Source organism: Mastacembelus armatus, chromosome 21 (genome assembly GCF_900324485.2).
Source record: "Mastacembelus armatus chromosome 21, fMasArm1.2, whole genome shotgun sequence".
Taxonomy (NCBI): Eukaryota; Metazoa; Chordata; class Actinopteri; order Synbranchiformes; family Mastacembelidae; genus Mastacembelus; species Mastacembelus armatus.
Window position 1 is genome coordinate 10,701,981 of NC_046653.1, and position 17,859 is coordinate 10,719,839.

General features: G+C 39.5%; 1 protein-coding gene across 3 annotated transcripts in view; it reads right to left on the bottom strand.

The window, feature by feature from the left end:
* The window catches only part of epha3 (eph receptor A3), a 116,276-nt gene that overhangs the window by 42,489 nt on the left and 55,928 nt on the right, over nt 1–17,859 (bottom strand). The window lies entirely within an intron of this gene.

Sequence of the window (17,859 nt, forward strand, 5' to 3'; positions counted from 1 at the left end):
TATGCTGACACTCCACCTGTGCAAATGGTATTGTGTTTGTGCATCTGAGTAGTAGCAGCAGAAAAGGGAAGATCAAGCAGAGGGGATCATTATTAAGTTCTCATGTTTTTTTTCTCTTCTTTCCCTGAAGTATTTATTTTAGTTCCACCTTGAGCCTTTATTCTCAGCTCTTTTCTCCTCTATTATACATCTAGACTTGATTGTAGGTTACAAAGGACTGAGGCCTAGAGAATCCTTTCCCAACAATGCTACAATCAGTTTTAGTGGTCACAGAGAGTAGGGTTTACATCAACAGTAATATACTTTGAATCACTAGAGGTATTTCTAAAATAAATACACAATAACTGCAATAGAAGTGGAGGCAGGATTAAATCTGCATTCAGCCAGTATTATACACATATAAGTTCAGTATCCTTAAAAATGATTGTTTTTGTGTTTGAAAGAGCTTTTAAAGCCACTTGGGCAAACTGTATCTTCACTCTAATAAAACATTGCATTCAGAGCAAATTTACATTAAAGGCTTCCCAAAGATTAATTAACTAATTATGTAACTCTGAATCACTTTATTACTGTAAAAAGGATGTAGGTGACACTAATTGGACCAGACATCATTTTAGTAAAATACAAAACATGGGTCTTTAGAGTAATCTGACACTGTTGCACAAATATTCAAACAAGCAGTCTTCTTCTCTCGCTCTGTCTTTCACACACACAGGAACGCAGGCACACACACGCACACGTACACACACACACACACACACACACATTCTAATTTTAAAAAATGGCTAGCAGCAACACCAGCGAGCCAGCAGAATGTGTGGGCTCAGCAGAACAGGCCTGACAGATCCCAATGGTGGACAACATACTCCTGCAAAAGCCAACGTTGCTGATAGTACTGCCATATCCATCACTGACACTGGCACACCAAGGTCCCCACACTGCACTAAAGACTCACCTACCTCCCATACAGTCTGCATGCGTGTGTGTGCATGCATGTGTGTCAGAATAACAGAATGTGAAGTGGGTATAAACAGCCCTATTATGATCCTACTGATGGAATGACAACCACAACACTCGCTGACACACACAAAACAGACCACAGTGATTGGAGGACACGCCAGGAAATCGGACCTGACAGCCAGTGCTCCCAGCCAATCAGGTAACAGAAGCAGCGAGATAACTGCTGGGTCAGCAGGAACGCCTAAGGGGACATAAAACAGCAGTGTGGATAAACAGACACAAGTTAAAATGAATTAATCTCATAGCACCAGCAGACTGATCCCTCTATATCCATAGACAACCTCTGACAGAGCACACATTCCTTGTTCCACCCTGGATAACAACAAACAAAGATGCCTTCACTGCCTTCATTGGATAGTTAAACCACTGGGCTCAAGTCCAACTGGATCTGTTTCCATTCAGCCACCATATGTACTGACTTCTGGCACTGATCTCATTTAGGATTAGAAACTAATCAGTTATAAAGATATGTACATTATGCTGGCAAGACTTTAGCTTTCATATTCAGATGTCAGATTTCTCCCAAGTTCTACATTTTTCTCATTATGTTAGAATAACACAAATTAAAACAGATAAGACTAATTTATTTAAACATTTACAGTTGCAGACTTTATAAGTCTTGCTCTCCCCCCTCTGCCTGTGACTCTCAGCCCAAGCCCACTAGTTCTTACTGAAGACATACTGTAAATGGGTCACAAAATGTATTTTCACTTTGAAAAATAAATAAATAAATGAATAAATGATTTCATTACAGTTGGGAATTGAAGGTTTTTTAAGCAAATGACACTGGAAGAAATTGCACTGGTTGAGAACTATTTTCATGTGCAGATTAAGAAGTTTGGTGCATTATTAGTCTTTACCAGGAGTTTGTTTGAGCGACTACAGTAAAAAACATAGTGCATGTTCATTTTAATGATGGAAAATTCAGTGGTGTCACTGAACTCTATGGTACAGAGGGATGAGTTAAAGTACAGTAAATCATCTTTTGCCCGCATCAAAAACACTTGTTAGAAGAATCAGTTTGTTGAAAAAGCTCAGAATATCACCAGGCCTCTCCTTTAAGCATGTCCCACTGCAACTACTGGTCAGACTTACAATTGGAAGAATGACTTTAGCAAGTCAACACCCCACAAGATGAGAAAAACAGCTTCATTTCCACTTGAAAGTAAAAAAAAATATATATATATACAGGGACTTTTTTTGAGTGTAACACAGCCGTGAAACTTATTAGGTACAGAGTGGATCTCATAAACTTTCAATGTTTAAATTAATAACCAAAACTGCACTTACGGTATGAGCTGTTCATATGACAGTATAGTGATATGTTGTATTTTCTTGACCGCAACTCTAAAAATATTTTTATAACAGTTGGATAAAGATAATAAAGGTCCTGTTTCTTCCTTGTGTGTCTGCCAGGATAAAAAGCAGCTCTGACAGAGGCTGATGGTAAAATCAGATTTGGCTCGCAGGAGGTTAACTCCTCATCGAGAAGAGAACTGGGATGTGTTACGCTGACATTTACCAGCAGTGTGCACAGGGACACGTGTGAATAATATAATATTATGTGTAGTAGCATCTGTGTGTACGCGTGTGCCCCAGGAGAGGAAACACAGCACCTCTTCAGATGACAGTTTTTATGATTAATTAGAAGATGCGTATTTGTGTATGTGTGTGTCTCTGTGTGTGTGTGTGTGTGTGTGTGTGTGTGTGTATGTGTAAATATAAAACATACAGGGACACAAAAACATTCACAAGAATGTCGCTGCCTTAACAAATAAACTAACTAACTAACAAACTGTCTCTTTTGTGATACACAAACACGCACATGCACGCACACACGCATTCCAGTTGAAATTCTTGCAAATACTAACACATTCAGGGCGTAACATATCTTGCTACTTTTTCCATCACAATGGCTGAAACACAATCTATTCATTCACTTATGCAGAGCAGTTAACACATTTACACACACATCCAGCGGCACAACGATGTGCACATGTACATAACTGCAGCTGTCACATGATATGGCGGTTGTAAAGTAACTGGGGCCGTGATTTGCTCAGTCAATAGTCTAGGTCATAGGACACCCTCATCAATAATTAACATGACTGCTGGATGGGCTAGTGGTCACGCGTTTTTGAATGGGACCAAATATTGCCGAGTTAATTTGAAAGGAAACCTGGAGTTTGGTTTTTGAATCACAGCTCAAACTTTCTTAGACACAGCCATAGATGTTTTTTATTAGAATATGCTGTAATGATCAGAAAAAACACCATGCGATTATACTCAACATGTTCGTTTTCATTTGGTTTGTATCACATGGAATAATAGCACCTCTGCCCTTGACCCCTATCTTTGTGTCACCCTAATCTGAAGTTTCAGTCATGGTCTCTTAGTTACATAAACACCCACACTTCAGGTTCAGTCTTGCTGCAAAAAGCCAGAGCACAGGGTAGACCCAACAACTGATTTCCTGTTTCCATACCACCTCCGCTTCTTTTCTTTTTAAGTCCGACAGGATCGCAATGACTTTCACTCCCTCTCTCCTCCCTTTCCATCTCCCTCTGTCTCAACCTCCCCCTCATCCTGCCCTCCCTTTTCCACTTCTTTTCTGTGGCTTTCCCTTCTCTTTCAGTTGCTCCATCCTTCTTTCATTAATTGGAATAGTTCTCTTTGAAATGGAAAAGTTATTTACTTTGACAGCTTAGACATTTGGCTGGCGGTCTTATCCGGAGCCACTTGTAATGTTACTGGAAACATGGCAACAGTAAACATCTTGCCCCCTGCCATGAATTCTCCCTTTGGGCCAACAAGTAACAAGTTACAGAAATCTGAAAACAGTCTTTACAAACCTGTGGTACATTTTGGTGGAATTTATCACTGTATAAAAATATTATAGACATATTGCCTAGAAATGATAAAATTCCTAGTAATGCAATCATTTCAACAACGCAATTATATAGTTATTGTGGAGAGTTATTGTGTGAAATACATTTTTCAAACTGAAATGTACTTAATTTGGACACAAAATATTGGGTATCAGCAGCTACAGTACACAAATATCTAAAAAAAAAAAAAAAAAAAAAACCCCTGCAAGAATATTGAGATATTGAAGGCCCTAATTCTAACACACAAAGTGACACAGATATCCATTATGTAGAATTAAAATCTATTTATTGATGCTAATATGTCCATAACTAAATAAAATGAACTCTTTTTTGTAAGAAATATAAATGAAAGCAATCATCAGAATTGATAGGTTGTGTCTTGGGGCAAATTGCGATGCATTCCATCTCTCTCGTGTTCAATTATTGTGTCATTTGCCGTGATCATCACACTGGGAACATACTGGAGTTTATTCATGTGTCAGGATGGCGGACGATGCTGTTTTGCTTGTTCTGAGCAGTGTGAGACTCAAAAGCCTGCAGAGGTGGTTTCCATCAACTAGAGGACACATTAACTGTCCACACTAAAACTTTAAAGCATTTCGGTTCCAGTGATTGTGATGAGAGCTGCCAAAGCTAATTGGAATATAACAAAGGCCTGTAGCCTAACAGACTCTCTGCTCTTTAGGTCGTGATTGCTGATCTTTTTATATTGTGGTTGCTTCAGTCTTGTGCTGGCACAGCAAAAGTTTGACAAAAGATCAGGTGGATTTTACTAGAAAATACAGGAGCAGCTTGTAGCTTCTTTGTTGATTTCTATGACAGATAGAGATAAGAGAGAGCTGCAATATGGTGAAACAGGGACACTGTGTACATCAAGGTTGAATGACAAAAGGACAGAAAAGGCTGTAATCTCAGTGAAATCTTGAAATGAACTCATCACTGACACATAAGAAATTGGAACTGCCTATTAAATTTCTTGTCTGCTGTTAGGAAAATTCAAATGTGAATGCAGATGAAGATTTTCTCGACACCCATAACATCCAAGAAATCCAAATCTATATAATGACATGGCTAAACCTTTAATAATATGGCATTGGCGATCCAGTGATTCCAGGTGTGTCACGCTCACTGTTTAATTTGAACTTGGTTCAAATGAATCACTGAAAAGAACCTTTCAAACAATTATGTCATAGGAAACAAACAACTGTGCCCATCTAGGTCTCACACAGCACCTAAAAATGGGCCACTAGATCCATTTCTGACCCTGAGGTAACATCATCATGATCTCATGAGCCGCATTTTCAGCAGCCATAGAAATCAAGCACTTGGCTTCATCAGCTGAACAGTGGAGGGCCAGATTGGAGTTGGTGATGCTAACTGCAGGCTAATGGCCTGTAGAGACCTCACTATTCAAAGCTGTTTATCTATACACACTCAAAGAGGCTCTTCTGCTGCCGAGATTTGCTGTGTGTCTCTGTGTGTGTAATTCAGAGTCCAGAATACTAATCATTGTACAACACAACCACCATCAGTTTCTCCCTGTGTGAAAGAAAGTTAGCATGGGTATGACTGTGTGTGTGTGTGTGTGTGAGAGAGAGAGAGAGAGAGAGAGAGAGAGAGTGTGTATAAACCAGTGCAGTAGAGCTTAATTAAGTGATCTGATCCAACACTGATTTGCATAATAAAGCACCCTGATGAGGAGGATGAGATGAGGATGAAAGGAAGTAGAGGAAGATGAAAGGGGGTAGGGGGTAGAGGAGGAGCATGGGGTGAGGTGAAAAGGAGAGGGAGGAGGAGGTACAAGGTGAAAAAGGTGTACATTAGTGGCATTGTGGCAGATAGAAAAACGGAAAGGAAACACATGTTTGTAAGTAGGAACACTCAACATTATCATACTAACAGGCCAAATAATGTGTGCGTGTTTGTGCCTTGGGTTATTAGATCCTAAGCAAGCAATGATATCGTGCTGGTGTGTAAAATGATCTTTTCCCACTGTATTTTCCAAAAATACAGTGATTCATCATAATTACTGTTCAAAATTAAGCGTAATTATTTCCAACAGCTGAAAATTATGCTAGTGATTGATGCTACGTAATCATCAAACAAGCAGCGTAGCCAAAGTGTGCTGACTTCACAAAATTACGTTTTAAAATCAACAAACACTGGTCTTCATGCATCACTTGAACCCTGATTATTAAAAAAATAAAGGGTGAACTCTGTGTTTCCTCATCTCTGTTATATGCACAAAAGCTGTGCTCAGTGGAAGGGGACATTAGCAGATTAAGATGCCTATTAGATTATAAACGTATTCTGAGTTGCTGCACCGTGACATCATCCTGACACCTTTGAAATCTAAAACACTGAGGGTCATGAAAATCAGGGAAGATACAAATTTATGAGATATTTCATAAACAATATCAGATTTCTCCATATACAATGTAAAGTTTGATGTAATGAAACTAAAACATACTTAATGACTACTTTTACTGATTATATTAAAGTTCCATCTGTTCACGAGGGTTTAAAATGCAGTTTCACTAAAACCCATTAAAAGTTACTTTAACAAAAATATACTCGTGCCTATATAGGATATGATAATGACACTATGGAAGGATGCCACATGTGGAGCCTTTCCTTAAGACTAAATAAATGGAGCATAAGAGAGAAATAGCAATTTTATGAAAATTGCATTTGTCAGTATATGTGTGTCTCTCTTTCTGTGTGTGTGTGTGCAAAGCTCCTGTCATGTGAAGGACAATTAACTGGGGCAAATCAGGGCAAGTACAGTACAAGTCCCCACACACAGAGACACAGGGGCATGGATCAGCTCCCTGCTGTATCCATTAAGGATCCAATAACTGTTTTCTACATCCTCCACACTCCAGAGATTAGTCAGGTCAGTAAGAAAATCCAGGACAACCAGAACACCAGGACAAACACACCAACGGACACATAAACACACACATTGAGGTGATGTTCATTTCACTGGAATGGATGAGAACTTTACTGCACATAAAAAACGTAAAAGAAATTAATCTGTCTTTATTATTAATCTGTCTAAATGGCATACGGATCACTCTGTTACCCCTAACTGTGTGAGAAATACGGAGACATATGGATGAAAGCAAGTGGGAGCAAATGATGAAAGCAAGTGGGAGCAAACAGATACAGAAAGCCAGAAAGAGAGAGCGCAGGGAATCACAGTCAAAAAACATTTTACGGTATTAAAATGAGTTGTCTGTCACTCTTTGTGGGAATCTGTTTTTTACATACACACATGGCCACTTAGCGCATCCCTATGAGCACATTCCCACACACAACACAACAATCATCCACACACACTAACGATAAACCTATTTTGCCTTGATTCACCACCATTACAGCTGTTCACATACACACTTGGTGCATTAGCATATGTGTGTGTGTCTGTGTGTGTGTGTACAGGCACTGCATTGTGTTTGAAGATGACGCAGACTTCTTAATGCCCAAACACACACAGACACACACAGGCACATTCCACTATTGTGTCCACTCCCTGGAAACACACACACGGGACAACCTAAGTGGCCTTTAAACCAGCCATGTATACCAAACACACATTTACAGACACACACTGACTGAGCTAGCCACACCATATACTATAATCCTGTGTTACAAAAGCAGCTAGTACCAGACATGTTGCCATTGAAATATAACCAGACTAAACTCTGTCAAACATCAAGTCTTATTGCTAAAAATTAAAGTGGTGGAATTTCTTCAAGGACAAAATATTTTATTTGCGAAAAGTTTACTGTGAAAAAATATTTACTAACTTGGCCAACCTGCATTTGCATGATGGCTCAGAACCACTGCTGCTGCTACGGCTGCTGGGTAATGGTCTCTATCTGTGCCTTGTGGGTCATAATTTAATAGCCAATATTAGCTGAAGCATCTTGTGGTTAGGGTTATCCTGTCATCAGCAACAATAAATGATGGATGATGGTTTAAAGAGAAATTTTTCTTGCTACAAAATAATACAGATAAACTCACAAAATGTCTGTCATGAAATGAGGGCTATTAATTTGAATACGCATAATGAATGACCACATTATCACACTAAAGTGAAAATAAAATGTTTTTCTGGTCTGAAAAAAACGACTCCACGATGGTTGTTGACATCACATGGTGTTAAAACTCTGAAACAACCATCAATTTAGACTTAATATGGTCAAAAACTATATAAGTTTAAAGATCTTTAAACATTTGACAGTCCAAACTGTTTTTAGCTCAGGGCTCAGCGAGGTTGAGCTGTTTGAGCAGAGTCAGATCATTTCTCCCATAGACTTCAATTTTGAAATTATAGTGATTAAAAATTAAAATAAAATTGCAGAAATATACAGCTGATATCAAAAGTAACAGCACCCAATTCCTTTGGGACTAGTCATGTGCCAAATGTTCACAATAATAATAAAGAAAATGTGCTCCCAACACTTACTCAATTACAAGGACAGTCTGGGAACGAGCTGGGAAATTGTATTTAATTTACTGTAACAACACAGTACAGCATTATGGCTTGTTACTGACAAAAACTATTACATTACCAATGTTGTCAACAATGTCAGCAGTCGGGAGCTGACTGAAGAATGGACAGATGGATAAATGTAATAATTGCATTTATGGATGGGAAACTGGAGTGAAAAGGTTTTAGGTAATTCGACGAGAGTGAGGACAGACTGAACGGAAAAAGGTGGGTGAGAAAGGGAATATGGCAAAAAAGTGCTAGAGTTGCTGTTAGTTATTCCAATTCCATACGCATCTTTCAACATCAGGTAACACTGTGTGTGTATTTACTGTGTGTGTGTGTGTGTGTGTGTGTGTGTGCCCAGTCCCAGTCCCTGAGAGACAGAGAAACACCAGAGCAATTTTACTGGGCAGTGCCAGAGAGGACACACTTTCTACTTCAAGAGAAAATAGGTCATCTACAACGCTGCTGGACACACACACAGACATGAAACACACACACACACAAAATGATGATGACCCACTTCACTTGGTGTCCTAAGTATGGCAACAAAACTGATGGACATTTTTATAATCACACTAAGCCAAATATTATTGTTCTACATACTTGCAGAATTTATTATGAAATTCATAATATTACATGTGATGGAACAATGTAAAGAATTTTTTGTTTAATTTATTCATTTTTTATAATTATTTCTTGTGTATAATAAATGATTATTTTCCATTTATTGTGAATAAACACATTGATTTTGTCTCTCATAAATGACTTCTGTGTTCCAACTCCAGTTTGAGGTCCCTCCAGTGTTTATCATAATTTCAATGAAAAGGCGTCCATATGGTTGCTGACATTGAACCACAGTGAGGGAGAAGCTACTCTCTGCCTGCTGAGGTCTGGGCGGGGAACTGGTGTAAAACCCACTAGGGAAGATCACTTTCACTGCTGGAGCACCTGAGGACAGCTGAAGGACACACACATGCATACATAAACACACACATATATATGCATATGCTGACAGACACCTACACAAGAGCCTCAGAACGCGGCCGCTGCCATATGCTAAAGAGCCCCCAGGCTCCTCTCACTTCAGAAAACATGACATTCTGGCTTTTGTATTGCCCACAGTGTTTCTCTCACTGGAATCTGTAAAACCCAGAATGGCTGCATAGTCAAAGTGAAGACTGAATAGACATTTATTTATTAATATTTATTATATTTATGTAGTTTAATTGATAATTCCTGGCCATTGATTTCTAGTTGTTTTCTAGCATCATCATTAGGGGGTTTTCCCTGGAAAATGTATTACATACATAACAGTATATATCCTGTACTGTGTGGACAATAGATGACTGGTGTTCTGAAGCCTGACATTCCAACATCAGGTTTTGATTTGCTGAGAAACATCATAAACTGTCATAAATATAAACAGGCATATGGTCCATATTACTTTTACCCACTATATGACACTAAGAATGTTTCTTCCTGCTTAAAGACTTTTTTCAGTTCATGCCTTCTAAATGTATGTTTGCCTTTCCTCAGATTAGATTATATGTGCGTTACAATTGAAAACCATGCCGAAGTTTAAAGAAGATAAAACTGGCTCTTCGCCTAAAGGCACAATGTACTTTTTCTCAGAATATTCATCATTTCACAAATATATTATACTGCTTACCTCATTAAATCACACCAAACTAAGAATGTATCTCTCACCTTGAAGGTTAACGTCACTGTATGAATCTCTGACAGAGGTGGGAAGGTCAGAATTTATTTGTTAAAGTCTGAGAATTCCTGCGTTTAGACAATGCCCAGGATGGCTAATAAGATTCTGCTGCATGCCACAGGGGATAAAATGAGAGGCAATTTGATCAAGGTTTTTGTATAACTAAATAATAATCACATTCACAGCTCCATGCCTGTGTTGCAGCACCTTTCATTTGCAGCGCTGTGCATTTAAATTAGCCCTTTCTCATTTGATGCTTTGTTACGTTCCCCAGTGACACTGTTAACCTGTGATATCCTTTTGTGAAAGTTCAATCAAACAAAGGCAAGAATTTAAAACAAATGCAGACAGAGACAGAAGTCAGACATTGGCGTTGATGGACGACTTATGTCCAAATTTGTTCTTATACAGAGGATAATACATGTAATACCTGTATCTTCTTTGTTTTTCTTTTCTTAAGACACATACGCATTTTTTTTCATTCATTTAAAAACAACAAAAGCAACAAATACGCTAAACCTGCCTGGAAAACCACCACAAGTGGGCTACAGTGTGTCTACTACTGGTTGACAATATCAGTTCTCCCATTTTAGGTTAGATTCTAGTAAGGGTGTGACCATTTGCCTATAAGTGTTTCCCACCCTTAAACCTAATTCATGCTGGAGCAGTGTCCAGTCACAGGTCTCTCTGGAAAGGAAACATGGCTAGAGAAAAATCAGGAATTCATAACCGAGCTTCTTAGTTCACAATCCACTGAGGGATGGTATGCACCGTTTTGCGGAAACTACTACATGTGTGTGGGCGTGTGTGAGTGTCCAGCCTGCAATCTGTGTGTATCCAAAGAAGTGTGTGTATGTGTGTGCTGTAGGATTCCTAGGGCAGGTGTCTCAGCAGTGGTTGGGGCAGAGCTGCACTAAATCACTCTTCAACTGACACACCTCACCGCAGGGTGTCCCGCCATGTGTTACTGCTGAGACAGCGAGAGAGAGAGAGACAGAGAGACCCAAGGGTAACGGTTACCAGGTCAGAGAGAAAGAGTCAGACCTTCCTATAAATCAGCATCATGCGATTTAGGTGGATTTAGGTTTATTTTATTTTATATTTAGGTGCCCGAGAGAAAGAATGTAAGTAAATGCAACATATACACACTATGCCATTGAATGTTTGTGTTTGTGTGTGTGTGTTTTGTTTGTTACTACGTGGATCTATGCATTCATTTCTGCCTCTGTCAGTGTAAGTGTGGGTGTCTGTGTATGTGAGAGAGAGAGAGAGAGAAAGAGAGGGAGAAAGAGTGACAGACCAGCGCAGGTGAACTACAGACAGGACCAGACATCCCGGCACGATCCAAGTACACATCAAGACTCTCGCCTTACCCCAACCCCTCTCCCATCATCCTCAGCTGCTGCCACAGACACACACACGCACATAATCACACACATGCAAAGGTGAAAACAACTTTTTAAGATGATTGTTAATGAATGTTACTTTTTCTTACCTTGTACACTTAATAAACGGTTTCACAATCATATGTGGATCCATGTTACCGATGATCTATACAAATGTGCATGTGATTGTAGAAATGCACACCTGCCACAAACACAGGTTCAAACATAGAGCATAATCTATACCTGCATAGGCACAGAATCCTGCTCAGTGTATAAACAAAATGTTGTGTGTGTGTGTGTGTGTGTGTGTGTGTGTGTGTGCAGTGATGAGTCATCACTGATGACACAAGCGTGGATAGTATTCACATGGGCCATTCAAAACAAACCTCCTGTACTAATCTTAGAGTACACACACACACACCCTCACACAGAAATAACACACACATACTTGTAGAGATCCATTAGAGCTCTGTGAAACAACACACAAGGGACCAATTAAGAAAATATAGAAAAATAAATAAGAAAACTGACGACAGAAATAACTGCTATAAGATTACAATAAATATGTGAAATGTATTTAAGATGAGATGCTCTATATAGATGGGCGGTTCATATAGATAAAAGAAAAGCTGCAGTTTAAATAATACATAGCTTAAAATATAGCTGCAAAAATTGGCAGCATCTGAGCACCATGGGAACTGTGAATCAACTCAGCTATGTAGTTCCATTAGCATAGTGTTGTTGAATCTACTTTACTTTCCAAACCATAGGAACACAATTCAGATTTTATTACCTTGCAGAGAAAAGAAACAAGAATAACATAACATAAAAATATATTTTAAAAAGTCTGAGCAGGGGTACATTAAGAGAACTACCTGAGACAACATTACAATTCGATGCAAACAGTTAAAAATAATTTCCTTTAGTTTTATAAATCCAGTAAAATGGAAAAACCTGTCATAGCCGTGTTTTTCTCAGGAATGACTCCGACTTTCTAAACTTTTGTTTCTGTGACTCTGTGCTCTAGGGGTTTTGTGCCCTGGGTACTTGGTAGTGGTAGAGATGAGACACTTGGAAAAGTACAGGTTCAGCAGAAGTGTATTTACAGTGTGGCACCCTGCAGAGCTAACGTTCAGTGGGAGCCTGCAGGGCCTCAGCTCATTGCAAAAGGGAGACAAAAGTTAATTCTAGTTGTTGTCTTCTTATTGGGGTTGCAGTGGGTCAGTGGGTTTTACTGCTGTCAACATTAGTCTTACTTTAGTCATTGGCGGAGCTATTATTTCCTGAAGAAAACAGCATAACAAATTTTGTTAAATACGATGCTTTCAGGGTACCACAGAGCCATGTCAATACTGGTTCACTACACAGATGCATACACACACACACACATCTGACCATCAATCAAGAAGCCCCTCTTTGGGCTGCAAAAACCAAAGCTGACTCACGCTGTCAAGCTGATATATGCTTTTTAAAAGAAATCAGATACTGACCAGCCTGTGTCTTCCACAGCTTCCTCTCTGACCTCAGCTAGTGAAACTTATCTCAGCACTCTGTAAAACCTACTTCACCCCATCTTAAAAAGCCTCAGGAAGGGCTACAGTCAGTGGAAATACTGAATTTCTATTTTTATACTATACACAAGACACCAGCAAAACCAATCAATTAGCTCTTAATAAGGAAAACTCTCCTTTCTTTTTACATTCATTTGTTAGCGCTACTGCCGGTTAATGTTATGTTCTCGTAACATTAACCGGCAGTAAGATGGCAAGAGCAAGAAAGGCTCTGAGTGCTGGTATTCATCAAGGGAGAAAGTGGACATTGATTATAGGATTGCTAAAGAATACTGTAAAGAATGGGCTGCTATGGCCCATTTAAGCTCAAACCACAATTTAAATGCTTTTGTGTATTATTTTAATATTAAGCAGCATTATTAAGGAGCCAAGTATATTGTTTCTTTCTATTTGAGAATTTATTTGTAATTAGTGTAATGGCTAATATTTGGAAAAGCACAAAGCTGGATGGACAGTGTTTCTTTTTCCCACAGACACACACACACACACACACACACACACACATGCACACACATACATACATGCACTGGTGTCCCCCTTAATACTGGGGCCAGTGACAGGCTGAAAGGCAAGAGTGATGGATGGGCAGGACTTAATCACCTTTAATCAGCTCTGTCCTTGAATAATGATGAACAGCCTCTTTTATACACACAGAATGCAGAGAGGGGGAGAGAAGCACCAAGAAAAGATGTGTTTCACATACTGTGGTGAATTCATAAGTAGTGACAGATGCCGTCCCTCCTCCTCCTCTGCTTTCATTCCATACATTGATTTAGTCAATGCAGCACATTCACTTTTTTACAAGCTACTGGCTACTGTGGCTACTTGGTTCACACATCCTCATCTGCGTGTTTATTTTTACCATACTTCAAAATAAAGTGACAGCAGACAATGTCCTCATTTAGCTCAGAAAATGCTATGAAGCTGTGTTTTACAGAGATTCCACAAAAAGCTGACTGAAACTTAATGCAGCTCTCTGTTTGTTTGTGTATTTTTTGAAATCTTTAACATCCACTGAAAATAATATGCACAATAAGCACATGAACCCAAAATGCATGAACCCAAAATTGAATCAGAAATACAGCTTTCATCAAGGTAATATTTACTGAATCATTGAATCATATGTAAACAGAATTTTCCTTGTTCTCACCATCATGTTTATATGGCTATAAAAGCAATGTTAGCCCCAAGCCCAGCCTCATCCTCATAACCCCTTACAATCTCCCACCAGCCACCTCAGGCTTGGCATGGTTGACGGGCAGCTGAAGGGCAGCGCTGTCAGGGAGGCTAAAGGCTGAAGCGTGGGGGGCCTGCTGGGGTGAGTGAGCCCCAGGACAATGCCATTACAGTGGGAATGAGGACTGCATGAATGACCTGAGGAAATCATGGGGCCAGCAGGAATGTTCTCCCACTGAGCGCACACATGGTATTTCGCTCTGCAGCAGGGTGATAACCCACGCTCTCCCCAACAACAGCCACCCAGAGTGGTCCATCATTAAAAAGAAACCTGGTGAAGGGTTCTCATTGCAGCAGATGCAGAACAGGGCATAGTTACATGTTCACACACATATAAAAGTTGGACAAACTTCATGATCTGTATACAGACACCCCTTGACTTTAACGAACGTGCACCCACTCTTGACCTTGATCTCTTTTTAGATATTCTGTGTATGAAATATTTCACAATGATGCTGTCATGTTTTCCTTATGAATTAAAAGAGCAAGAAATTAATTTTAACAGCTGAACACACAGGTATACACTATATTAGCTAAAACCTTCTGATATTTTTATTAAACACCTGTACAAATCCCCTTGTTTATCTCATAAGCTCCATTTCCCCACACAGAGTAGCCAGCCTGACATTTCATATGACAACAGTATGTGTGAATGTCCTCCTTCTGAAGGGCACAATGAGCTCTATGCAGCCTCATGCGACCCCAAGTTATAAGCTTCAAAGGAGCATGTTGTAACCCCATGTAGACTAGTCTATGGATAGTGTGTGTTACATACCCATCATTGACAGTGGCCACAGGTTATTATAGGTCACAACTGCCTTGCAGTGAAACATCTTTGGACCTCAAACCTTTGTTGGGACAGTCCGACAGACAGCAGGTAACGTGTAACAAAAGTCACATAGTCCTTGGTCATAACATTTTCAAGGACGTAATTTGGATTGTCTGGATGCTTTAAATGTAGGCAGGATCATATTTTTAGAGTTTGTACTTTTAAGACATTACCTATTTAATTTTTTATAACCTTTTATAGCTCAAGCAGTTTACAACAGTTTGTTGTGCTAAAGTTTCTTACTACATTTTGATATCAGTAAAATGTCAGATCATTTCATTTTTTGTGGGTATACTGAAATGTTTGGTGCCTCACATAAAAGGCAGTCACTATGAACACTATGTTATTTGAAGCTCTGAAATATCAAATGAGCCAGCTGAAACACGCTTAAAAACATACTGCATTTATGAAAACATTGTTCTGTGTTAAGCAGATGTTAAGAACGTAGTGCAATTAACTGAAAGTGACATTGGGTGCTCCATCTAACTCAACAGGCTTTGTCATCTTTCCCATGTACTGGAAGCATCCACCGTGCAAGTAAAAACCTTCCTCTCTCCCTATTGTTTTTATAGGCACATAAATAGTCCAGGCTAAATTAATGAGACCACAGAGACGTTGATGGAGGAGCGAGGGGATAAAGGAATGGAGAAATGAAGGGAGTGATAGATGGCATCATTATAACGCAGCACATCTCACTTAACAGAACTGTTGGCTTTGGAGGTTTCATGTTTTAGCATGTGCCAGTTCTAGTTTCGCCTTGTTTGAATGTACAAACAGACGCACATATATGCAAAGGCATACAAAAACAAAGAAGAAGTGTAGGTGGGGGGTTGAGGCAAAGATCTTTAAGGCACCACTTTCACACACAAACACACTCTGACACTCTAATGGAACCAACATACTATGCAAGCAGGACTTATGAACATATGTTAAGCACCACAGTCTGTCTATACACGTACACAAGCTAACACTCTCAAGTGGGCCATAAAAACACATACACACACACACATTCAAAAAAAAAAAAAAAAATTTGAAAACCTTCCAAAGCACAACTCACTTGCACACATACACACATACATCATCATAATTAGCTCAACTGCAGCTATGAGAGATGAAGATAGAGCCTATTCTTTCCCCACCTGGGGACAATTTACTGAGTATCTCAGTTAAGCTGAGCGCACTGGTAATTAACACTGGGCCCCAGTCAGTTAGCTGGCTGATATCAGAACTCTGCATTTCTGCATTGTTTTAGGTTCCACATTTTCTGCAAGCCACTAAGAGCTATTCTTCACCGCAGCTTCATCACAGTAGAACAAGAACTTCAAATTCATATGGACTGAAACGCTAATAACTGTCAAACTAGAATTGCAAAGTGATTAAATAGTTAGTTTTATTAAAAGAAATGATTACACATTAAATAAAATACACATAAACAATCCATACACTTTGGGGGACACTGACAGACTAAATGACAGGTCTTTGCTTCAATATTAAAAGGTGTGTACACCGGTGGTTAATGTATGGCATTGTAATTAACACCTTATTTTGTTGATAATGAGATGCAATCTATCAGCGATCAAGCAGTTATGTCTGTCTCTCTCACACGTTCCCTCTCACCGCCACAAAATTTTTGCATGTGTGCTGAGGGTGTATATGTCACTCAGCACGACATTAGCATGGTAAGTACATGCAGATGGCAGTCACAGCCAGTAACCTTTCAGGAGCTATTTACATGTAAATCGATGGATTAATTGGCGAAAGCTCGTTAGAGTTGGGGTCTCATCAATAGCATACACCTCAATTACCCCTGACATTGAGCTGTCATACCCCCTCCCCCCACCACACACACACACACACACACACACACACTTGATTGGGGACGCACAATCCACCAGAAACTTAATTTTTGTTATTTTATCATAAAAATGGCTCATTTGCTACTATTGCATAAATCAGGAGACAAAATTGCTTTGCAGAATCTGATGTCACACTGGAAGTAGTTCTGATTAAACTTGACTGTTGCCCTGTGTATGTATTGTGTATCAGTCAAATAAAAAACAACATATCACATCAATCAGATTTAGAGGACAGAAACTGATATTCAAGTCTTCATGGAAGGTCAGAATCACACATCAACACCGTACAGCTGTTTGCATCAGTGGCAATACAAAACCAGTCACGAAAGCAGGGAATTACGGAAGAGTCAGAAGTTGAAGGAGTCGGGAAGGTTTTGCATTAATCAGTGAGATTTCTTTAACATTCCTTGAGGCTTTGCACTCTGGCATCACCTTCAGGTACCGAAATTGAACACTTAATAGCAAAAGACTAGCGGAGCGGAAGAAATGGAAAAATTGGTCGGTTGTATCAGTAGGCGTGGGCCATGCTATCTTCACCTTGACAAATGCCGGGTGCCATCCATTTGAACAGGGAAAGACGAAGGGAAATGAATTGGAGGAGGATGGGAAATCTGTGGATGATGAGTACAGTAATCTTGTTGGACACTGCTGTCTGCCATTTTTCTCTGCTCATCTTCACACTGCTTCTAACCTTCCATGCATATTTGTATCTGTGTGTGCGTGTGTGTGAGAGAGCGAGAAGGAATGTGTGAGTGTGTGTAATTTGTGAGAAAGGTCAGTGCTCATCTCCACAGTATCCCTCAACCTTTAAAGGTTGGATCCTTTGTCCTGCTGTAAGTGGCACTTTATTCCA